Genomic DNA, 12,060 nt, shown 5'->3' with positions numbered 1-12,060 from the left:
ATAGACACGGCTTCCAAGTAATCAGTCCAAGCGACAATACACAGTGCAGAGACTGACAACGGGACAGAAGGAGGTACAGGGGATATGGAGGAGGTAGCCTCCTGCCACTATACTTGCTCTACTCCTGCTATGGGCCATCTCGCTCCTCACACGCACTGCAAGAGGAAAAGCTTGGTAATATCATCATCATCATTTATTTATATAGCGCCACTAATTCTGCAGCGCTGTACAGAGAACTCACATCAATCCCTGCCTGTAAAAGGGTTTTTCCCTCCTTTTGGGTTACAATCTCCTTAATATACTGGCAAATGTATGTATGACCATTTAATACCGTTATATATATATGACTATTATCGTCAACCAACTCCTCGCAAAAGGTATTTCTAAATTAACTCCAGAAATATCATTCTCATATTCCCTTATAACGACAGACTTCAAGAATAATCACAACAAGATATAGCTTCGCTTAAAGTGTGTTGTATTATATTATAGAACAATGAACAGCGTAACAATATGGTACACAAAATATAGTTTTTGTGCCATATATATATATCTTATTGCCTGTAATATACATATATATGTAATTGTGTATGTGTTTTGACTAACTATTGTCTAAAGGTGTGTGTGTGTGCATTGTGTAGTGAAGGGGGAGGGGAGAATCCATATAGACCAGCATGCACACCCCATTCATCTCACTCAAAGCCAGCGGCCATTTTCAAACACATGGTTTTAACCAGTTCAAACTACTCCCCTTTCTATGCATAAACCAACATAGCCAACAAAACCTGCACTTTCTATGCATATCTAACAATCTGATCACTTCCTGAAACCAACACAAAACCACGCAGAACTATGTATAACACCAATACAAAATGTTATATTTAACGATCTGATCAATTCCTAATCCATCACTTTCTATGCAATGTAGTCACCATCCAAAATGGCTGACTTGCCATGCTTTGTAGGCTTACTAAACAATGTGAAGTCAGTACAGACCCATTACAAGCAGTATTTAGCCAATCCACCACAAATAGCTCTCTCTTCAGCCGTTAACACACAATGTCGACTGGCCCATTTTAACACATGGTATTTCACATAAAGCACCAATGTCTCCATGACCAAAGCCTTACCAATACAGAACCATGTATAACAGGAATTCAAACACAAATGCTTTCATTTATCCCATCCAGGCATCCATTTATGTCACACTTTCATTCTCATTTAAACTTTCACTTACAACATTCATTCTCAACTTACAACATTCATGTATCCATATTCACTCACCTTTTTACTACATTCATCTCCATCATCCACACTAGTTAGGGCCTATGTAAGCCTTGACCTACATCATAGCATGTCTGACCTATCAGTCCAGAAATCCAGCATGGAGTGAGGGGGAGAACTTTTTCCTTGTCCAGTGTAAACACCTCTTGTGGGCGGATTCTAGAAGCTGGCTAAAGGAATTGCTCACAGCATTCATATGCTAATTACTGACCAAATGTTCAAACCTGTTTATCAAGTAGTTGCCACCCATAGTCCCAGGTGGGGGAGGGGATTTTCATGTGCACAGTCACCTTTCAATTCAATTGTGGCTGAATCTGTTATAGGTTATAAAATGAAACATAAATAATAGATTATTTATGTACTCTTCATCACTGCCCCAATAGAGTTTTCAGTCTAAATTCCCTAACATACACACGCAGACTAGTGTCAATTTAATAGCAGCCAATTAACCCACTAGTATGTTTTTGGAGTGTGGGAGGAAACCGGAGCACCCGGAGGAACCCCACACAAGCGCTAGGAAAACATACAAACTCCACACACATAAGGACATGGTCGGGAATTGAACTCATGACCCCAGTGCTGTGAGACAGAAGTTATAACCAAATCTGTAACACTGAGTGCTTCCACTTGCAGTCACTGCTTGTGGAAGCCAATAACTGGAAGGGGAGAGAGAGATGCAGCAGCCATGAGGTCAGAACCTTGTCCCTGTTACCCCAAAATGATGTTGTCCTCTCTCCTGGCGCCAAGCCTCTGCTTAGGCGTCCACGCCTCTTCATGCAGCAACACGTCAGCTTTGGTGCTTAGGAACATTGCTGTTTATGTGCTTACATGATTACACATAACAGACACAGCCTGCTTATGACCATCCTTGTCTGCTCATGACTTTAATCTCAAGCTTGAACTCTGACCTAGAACATGTGCTACCTGTTTTGACCCCTGGCCTGTCCTCAACTATGTCTGTGTCTTGTTCCATTGTCATCAGGTTCATGCACCGTTAGTTGCTGCCTAATATGGTAAACCTGAGGGCCAGAACTATGAGACTCCGAGCTCTGAGTTCCCAGGTAAGCCAAAGTTAGCCACTGCCAGCACAGAGGGTCCACATCGACCATGAACATCATCACCCGCACTTTGGGGTAGATTTATCAAACATTCCAAAAACGAAAAAGTGAAGGTGTTGCCCATAGCAACCAATCATGTATCTATCATTTATCTAGTACATTATAGAAAATGATAACTAGAATCTGATTGGTTGCTATTGGCAACGCTTCCACTTTTCATTTTTAGAAGGTTTGCTAAATCTACCCCTTTATCTGTTATTTAACAAAAATATTTTTGATCTGTCCTTATAAGGTGTAGTTATATTGTTTGACTAAAAAAGGATTGTGTACCAGGAGCCAGAGGTCCTTCACATAAATATTGCACTCCTCAAGGCAGATAAATGATAGTTTATACAATACGTACAATAAACTGAAAATCTAACTCACCAACCACTAAGATGGAAAAGCGTCTGCTGTAAATCACCTCGATTGCTTATATCTATGTTTTCTGACCTGTGCAAAACTTACATACTTGTTCAAATTCAATACTCTTCAGATACCGGTAGCCTTTTAAAATAAATATAAACAGTTTACGGAAGTAATACAAAATACAGGAAAATTCGGACTAAATAAAAAGAGAGATATTAAAAATATACAAAAATAATGCTTTACGTTGTATATATGTGCATTAAAGGGTACTGGTGTTACAGAAGTAAGTGAGATATGATAAGAAGATTGATAAAAGGTGGATTAACATAAGGAAATAATTTTTATTACACTGCCAGTTGCAAATAAATACTAATCTAATATGATTTGTTTTTCAATGTTGATTTGTGAGTATCAATGTAGTTAGCAATAAATCAACATCATAATGCTGAACACTACTAGCACTCACTGTTATAATGTGACTTTTGTTGCTCTTTTCAGTTGGTTAATCAGCTGGAGAAACAATGTTTTGTTTATTATGTCTCTATACAAGTCGCTAACACAGGAGGTACCAGTTAAGTTCTGGTAAGGATGCTGTTGTGCACACGAGCATGTCAGCCCTGCAAAGCTGTGCCATGGTGACCAAAACCAGCACCTCTGCCACCAGGTATTACAGACTGGCATTGCCAGGTTGTATATAGAGTGCCCATGTAGAATGAGGCATGCAGTACTTCCTGGGGGCTGGGCTGAATAATAGGGAGAATATTTCAGGTGACCTACAAGTGCATTATGGTATTATTGTAAAGCTTGCAACCTCAATAAATATCACAGCGTATTAATCAGCTATGGATATGGATCTGTTTGTACAGAATATCTATCAATATAAACTTTAAAGGTGATTTTTTTAAATACCTAAGAGATTCATCTATGAGACAAATTTATGACTTTATTAATTGTTTTGTTATCATGTATTTTCTCTTCACTAGTGTGTACATTCCATGCGTTTATAGAAAGATAAGCTCTATACACTAATATATAACAATTATCTGTAAGGCCATTGTTTTATGTGATTATATAACAGCTAATATAGGTGCCCACATGATTATATATCAGCTAATATAGGTGCCCACATGATTATATATTAGCTAATATAGGTGCCCACATGATTATATAACAGCTAATATAGGTGCCCACATGATTATATAACAGCTAATCTAGGTGCCCACATGATTATATATCAGCTAATATAGGTGCCCACATGATTATATAACAATTAATCTAGGTGCCCACATGATTATATAACAGTTAATCTAGGTGCCCACATGATTATATAACAGTTAATCTAGGTGCCCACATGATTATATAACAGCTAATCTAGGTGCCCACGTGATTATATAACAGCTAATATAGATGCCCATATGATTATATAGCAGCTAATATAGGTACCCACATGATTATATATCAGCTAATCTAGGTGCCCACGTGATTATATATCAGCTAATCTAGGTGCCCACGTGATTATATATCAGCTAATCTAGGTGCCCACGTGATTATATATCAGCTAATATAGGTGCCCACATGATTATATATCAGCTAATATAGATGCCCATATGATTATATAGTAGCTAATCTAGGTGCCCACGTGATTATATATCAGCTAATCTAGGTGCCCACATGATTATATAACAGCTAATCTAGGTGCCCACATGATTATATAACAGCTAATCTAGGTGCCCACGTGATTATATAACAGATAACATAGGTGCTCACATGATTATATATCAGCTAATCTAGGTGCCCACGTGATTATATAACAGATAACATAGGTGCCCACATGATTATATAACAGATAACATAGGTGCCCACATGATTATATAACAGGATCCCCGAAATTCCATTTCTTCATATTTTCTATATCAGTTTCTCTGGCTATTTAAAGAGGTTCCATTGAGGACAAACACACCCTTGTAGCAGTGACGGATTAAGACCAATTGGGCCCTGAGCTGTTCTCTGGCTATAGATTCCTTTATCCCCACTCTATATTTACACACTGTTGACCACAACGTAGCAAAATTCAGCTCGATTAGCGGCACGTTCCGCTCAACCACAAACAGGCCAAATCTATGTGTAAATCACCACACTCTGACAAACCACGTGAGTCAAGGCTTGCTCAGACAATCCACTGCAATCTCTTGCAAGGACAAAGTTATGATAAATTCCGCACTAACAACAGATGTGGCGGAGGGCTGAAGTCTACCGCCTCATACCATCCTCATGATAATGCCACACTGCCTTACATTCAACAAAACTCTCTGCTGGCCCACACAGAGCAGGTTGTTTGTTTTCTCTGCTCACCAGATCCATTGGACTATAAACTTTTACCCTGTAGGCTGTAACTTCTAAATCCTTCTCATAAACCTGTCTGTGCAAGTGTTCCAGCACTAACGTTGACGGTGAGCAGATCTCTCCTTTCTGTGCAATCATCGTTAATAATGATAGTCCTTAATACTACTCTGCTTTTAAGGGCAGCTTTTCCAAGAGGCCTCCAGTTCTGTGCCCAATTTGAGGAGCGGGCTGTTACAGAGGTAGCTGACTTTTCCTGCTAATACCTGCAGTCATTTTAGCCCTGAAGTAGGTCAGTGATTCCGTGAACATGTTTTCAACAAATCTATTCTGTTCTCTCTGAGACATTGATTGTTCTGTTCTCTCCCTCTTCCAACGCATTAAGGACATCACTGCCTCTTGACGTGAACATCTATGCATGTGTATCAATGAATATCCTTGATTCATTTCTAAGCTGTTTATTGCACAGGCTCTCTAGGCCCTGATGTGACGGTCTCCAGGGGGCTTTAGCCATGTGTCAACCACAAATGCTTTCAATTATCTTTATCTCTCACATCCTTAGCACAAGACATATTGAGCGCCATGTCCTGTTGCCGTTTCATTATATCTTTTTTCTTTAAGTCTCTTTCCTGTCATAAGACCTTCCTAACCTAGATACAATTATTTTTGTTTTGCTCTCAATATGTATTTTGCAGTACAACCATGGGACTAGCATGGGAGGCAGAGGGGACAACTGCTTGGCGAACCATTGTTGCTTTTACAGATGAAGCCTGTTACTGAGAAGTTGACATTAGAACTAGACATAGTCAACTCAATGGGACAAAGTGGCTGTTTATGGGATGTCACTGGGCCAAACAAAGTGTTATATATCAGAGGTCTTTTGAAACTGATTTAGCCATACTGTACATATCGTATATATATATTATACATAGGTTATCGGCTGAGTCAGAATTCCAGGGCCTAATCAGATAAACTATAGATTGGAATAGGGAGTTGTAAAGGGATACATATGAGTACTGGAAAGTGAAAAAAAAGAAAGATGAGAACTAAGTTATGAAGAATATTCTAAGTAAAACGTAAAAATAAAATAAGGTAAAAATAAATATACATAGAAATAAATGGATAAAATGTAAAACAAAAATAAAAGTAGAATAAATGAAAATGTAGAATAGAAAAATTGTAAAATGATTGTATATATTATACTGCATGTCTACACACAGGGGCAGGCGGGCAAATTTTAGGCTGGTAGCCCAGTGACCCAGCCCAATAGCAATAGCCAACTATGGAATCGTCCCAGGAGGCAGATGCCATTCCCTGTCTACACATTGCACACACTCCTATACATTACACTCCATGCCTATACATTGCACACAGAGTTTACTACACACCTCACATTGGCAAATTACTACTACCAGCATCCTTTGCAACTTCTCATGATTCTCAACATGATGCCTGGGCTGCGATCCTACCTGAGCCCTCACTCTCTCCACATTCTAGTTAGATTCTAAGTCCATGGGACATCACAGTGTGGGAGTGGCCACATCATGATGAGGGGCGTGGTCACATATAATCACAATGTGGGCATGGCCAAGTTGTAATGGGGGCGTGGCCATGTCTCCAGAGGACCGTTTAGCACTGTAAAGCACCAGTCTGCTCATTAGCAATCTACCTTCCACCAACGTTCCCACTCATAAGACAAACATGTCCTCTAAAATCAGTCCCACTGAAATCGGGACAGGTATGGCTCTGGATCCGCCTTAGAGTGCGAGCAGTGAGTGGCCCCAGCCTGCCTTCTTAATGAAAAAAAACAAAACAAGAAAGTGACAGACAACCACCCCCCCCTCCCAAAACAGATGAGCTCCATCAAAGAAACGGGCCCCCTAGGCAGGTCCATGTCCCGTCACCCCCCTCTCTCTCAGCGATCTTATACTCACATGCTTTGTAAGCATGTGAGCAACTTTCATGGAAGTGGGGAGAAGAAGTGCCGTTAAGTCATACCAGCACGTACCGCCCCACTTCAAACACTGATGACACCCCAATAACAGCACACAGTGACAACTAACAGCAAAGGATAATAGCAGTTGAAATAAACCTATTTGCAGATATGAAGTAGTCAACAATAAAATATAACTTCATATGCAATATCAGAGGGATTTCTTTATTAGCGTAACGCACAATGCACCAATAAATGGCCAGATTCTCCATGATTCAGTGTACTCTTCTGTTCTGCAAGCTGTGAGCACACTTATAGTCTACTGAAATACGACAGAATGCAGTGATGAGTATAGAAAAGGCAGAAGAAGCCAGAGCTCGGAGTGATTTATATACAATAGTTTAGCAGTCGTCTGCTCCACATTGTCAATGTCCCTTGACGGACAGTTGTTTATGATGCAGAGAACACATTAAGGGCTGACTAGTCATGGGGATGGAAGTGATCATGAAGATTGTACAAGTGAGGAATGAGGATATGGTTAAAAGGGGTTCGAGAATAGGTGAAGAGCAGGGGCAGGCTGGTCCCCCCTGGGCTAAAATTTGCCAGCCCTCCCCTGGTGAAGAGACCTGGGAAAGGTGCTGATATGAGACTCACGCCTGTGGTTAGAGGATTTCAAATAATGGGCAAACGGCTGATTAATAAAAAATATACGCGTACAACGTCATATTAAATTGTGCACATGATCTTGCAGCTCTGTGGCAGCTGCAAAACACGTCAGACATGTCTCAATGGAGGCTACGCAATCTTTATACAAGGGCCTACTTAATGAGCCACTCCGTCTACATTGTGACACTGAGGTCCCTCTGACCCAAGACGCTTGTCTCTTGGACGTCACATTACGTTCAATTGTTCTCTCTGTACTCTGCTCCTCTATGCATCAATTTGCAAGATTGCTCTTAATGGAATGAAATTGACATCAGGCTTTTCAATCTGGGGAAATTAAGTACAGGAGGATTGTAGATCGTATGTTTGTCCCTCATAATATGATATGATATGAGGTAAAGCAACAAACTCCATGTACCTAACCTGTTTATAGCTATCACATTTAAGATCTTTATACAGAACTGTACCTCCTAGGCTCCTTATAAAAATACAGCAACACAAACACATACAAGCAGGAATTTAACAGTAATAAAGGGGTCATTTTGAAGGATTCCATCCCGTTAAAACACACACACAGACACACACACACACACACGCACTATTCTGTGACAACAGCGTTCAAATCTACATTTAAATGCTGTTTACCTACAAACAGCAGGAAGCGTAAGCTCTACTTTCCTGACATACAAACACTGGTTTGTTCTATGAATTCTGTCATCGACAATCACAGAGCAAATCAGTGGGCCTGATTCATTAAGGAACGTAAGGCAAACAAATGAGTAAGTTTTCTCATGGACAAAACCATGTTACAATGCAAGGGGTGCAAATTAGTTTTTTATTTTGCACATAAGTTAAATACTGTCTGTTTTTTCAGGTAGCAGACAAATAGTTGACAGCTTATTTGTTCTCTGAAATTTAAAGTTGATCTAGGATATGCCCTACCCCAACTATAAATCTGTCATCACATTTAAAATTTACCTTCCCCTCCAATGCAACATGGTTTTGCCAAGGTGAAAAGTTACTCTTTTTTTTTTTTGCTTTAGTGAATCAGGCTTTTTAGAGTTTCCTGGGCTAATGCACATGGATATGTCCATAGGCCGTTACTGAATCTTTGCGTTTCTTAACTGTTGCATGGGCTGCAGTGGCTACAGTTAATCTCCTGCAGGTTTTGTAAAAAGTAAAATATTTATAGTCTATTCTGGTAAGGGAAGCTTAGAACAAAACCTCTATATATATATATATATATATATATATATATATATATATATATATATATATCTCAATCTTACAGAGGAAGAGATGAAACCAGGCATTGCTCATCCCATTTAGAATTCAGTCAATAAATGGGCACATCAATAGTGAATCAGCCCAAACAAGGACAAATGCACTGCAGTAACGATCCACATAATTTAAAGGCACAGTGCTTTTAAAACAGCTTGTTTATGGATAAGACTGTCTGACACCTCTATATGGTACAGTAGCTGCGCATGAGGATCTAGCCCCATAAACCCTGTGTATACTTCCCTTAAATGGTCTCTCGTCGCTATTCCTCCACTAGGAATTCTATTCACCCCCACTCCCCATGTAAACACATGGGAAAGAAATACTGATTGTGTAAGCAGTTAGATTTTAATTGAAGATGACTGTAAACAAGACAAGGCACATCTGCTAGTTTCCAACAGCTTTACAGTTTAAAAGGTCATTAAATTATTTAATAAGTGATTGAAATCACAAACCGTGTTACCTGATCTGCGAGGCTATACTGGGTATTCACTACAGTGATGTAAAACATTCTCCTATTCAGGATTGAACTTGGGTCTGGATTGTTTACTAAACACCACCTGGTTATAGAGTGAACATGGATAACACAAGTCTACAGTATATCACCTCAGTAAAGGATGATAATATACATCTTTTAGGAATCCCGAGACAATGGTTAGGCTGTATTATTGGATACCAGCGTGTGAGGGTTTACAGACTGCCCACTTCTGGCAATAGGAGGCTCCTGAGATACCTTCTCAGTATATAGTTGTCTTATGTATTTTGATCCTGAAACACCCAGCTTGATCTATCCTTCATAGCACTCACTGACAAAAACTCACTTGATGATCAAGCTATCTCCTTGGAAAACACAAATATTTTATTTTCACCATTCCTTCTTCCAACAGTGCAAGTCAGAATTATAGATCCATGTTTAATACTTTCTTATTGAAAATCTCCTGAAACTCAAAAAGGGCTAGCATCAGTTGATTTACTTTTAAACTAGATATGCTTGGGCTCGGTTTTCCGAAAACTAAGCCCACAGCCTCAGTGACAGTTGCAGAACTCGTACTTATAGAGAAAGGCCACTGCAGGTGTAGAATGGCATGTTGGCAATTTTATTTTTTTCTGCAGATAACTTTGCCTGGATTACAGGTCTTTTTTTCTTGACCAAGGTAAAAGGTGTTTTTGTTTCCCTGACTTAAAAACACTAAGCACTTTATATAGGCTTTACCAGATGATGTAGAGGGATTACTATCATCATGACTGGTGCCAGCAGCTGCTTGGTGCTCCTGCTCTTCTGTGTACTGCTGTGAATACATTTTGATAACACCGTCCGTACACTTTAACTGCAAATTCAGAAGAAAAGCCTGCCAGCCCTAGTATTTGTATTTCAGCAATGACAATTAGCAATGGAGCTCTCCTCTTTGTGTGTAACGTATATAACACCGTACAATTTGACTGCAGATTTACACCAAGCCTGCCAGCACTAGTATTTGTATTTCAGCAATGACAATTAGCAATGGAGCAATGGAGCTCTCCTGTTTGTGGGTTACCTATATAACACTGTACATTATGGGACTGCAGATTTAGAAGACCAAGCCTGCCCTATTAATTCTATTTCAGCAATGACAATTAGCAATGGAGCTCTCCTCTTTGTGTATTACCTATATAACACTGTACATTATGAGACTGCAGATTTAGAAGACCAAGCCTGCCCAATTAATTCTATTTCAGCAATGACAATTAGCAATGGAGCAATGGAGCTCTCCTGAATGTCATTGTAGACTTTGAAGAACACTGCTACCCCCTCCTCTTTCTATTATACCTATGTTGCTGCCCAACTGCTCTACAGACTGTGCTACTCCTTCTGTGTCCCTCTGTGAAATGACGATGGATTGCTGTGGAGGGCGGTACTTATAGTATCCAAAACTCGCGAGATCAGACATCCGACAACGTAACAATGACGTTTTGCCTCGTTTTCAATTCCGAAAAAGCAAAAGTACCGGCTCGGCTTGGTACTCGGATCTGCTAAGTTTATGTATGTTCGGTTCTCGGGGAACCGAGCCTGAGCATCTCTACTTTCAACCCATCCTCAAAAGGAGTTGTACTCCAAAAAAGGTTAAGAACTAATGATTTAACATCATAACATTCCACATACATTGAAATAAAGTTTTATATACCCTTCACGTAGTACATAATAATGTCTTTTTGTGAGCTAAAATAAGCATTAGATTAATGTCCCTTCAACCACAAGATTTATCTGCAGAAGACTGCTACAGCTTTTACAGAGCAAAGTCAGATAAATAAAAAATAACCAATGTTGTAAAAGCCAATAAATGTAAAGGGAGATGTCCTAAAAGAGGACTTATATGAGGGGATATGTGATTAACATTTGGCTTTCCTGACCTCCTATAATGCAGATTGTATTACTTTCAAGGCACACCCTATTAAAAGACAGTATTTGGAGAAAATGAAACTCAAGATGTTGTCAGATATGTTTGAAGATAGCAATGATTAGTAATTGTGTGAGGTCCATCATTTTAAGTTAAAGGGAGGCACGGGCCTCTGCGAGGCCAGCTGTGGGCTATGGGCCAGCTTGTTTTAGTCTAAACAATAACTTTACACATATCAATGCTTTTTATCTGTTGAAAATATATACACCTTGTGCTCTTTGCTCAGATATGTAATATGAACTCCCATCGGCAAGCCCAGTGTTTCTGTACAAACTGTCATTTTTACTGCCATCTGCACCATTTTACTGGCAAAAGAGGCACAAAGTGCACATGCACCTGAATTCATGTAAGTTAACAAAGAAAAAACCCTGACAATTGGCAATGAAATCATACATATCTAGGGACATATCATAATGGAGTCTGAAACCTGTGTTTTTTTGGGGAGTGCGGCGTACTGTATGGATTCACTGTCTCTGGGCTGATCCATGGCATTAATTTCAGTCTTCCAATTTTACCATTTGCTTGACTGAGCTCTCTGACCTGCAACTGTTTTGTCACATGCAGAAATTTGAAAGTGGTGTGCTATAATGATCTGAGAAAACGCTGGTCATATAGTGGGCTATCTTGGGATGGGTGACTGGGCCACCTGCATTTTCTT

The sequence above is a fragment of the Mixophyes fleayi genome, chromosome 6 (genome assembly GCF_038048845.1).
Source record: "Mixophyes fleayi isolate aMixFle1 chromosome 6, aMixFle1.hap1, whole genome shotgun sequence".
In the NCBI taxonomy this organism is placed as follows: Eukaryota; Metazoa; Chordata; class Amphibia; order Anura; family Limnodynastidae; genus Mixophyes; species Mixophyes fleayi.
This window is presented reverse-complemented; position numbering follows the sequence as displayed.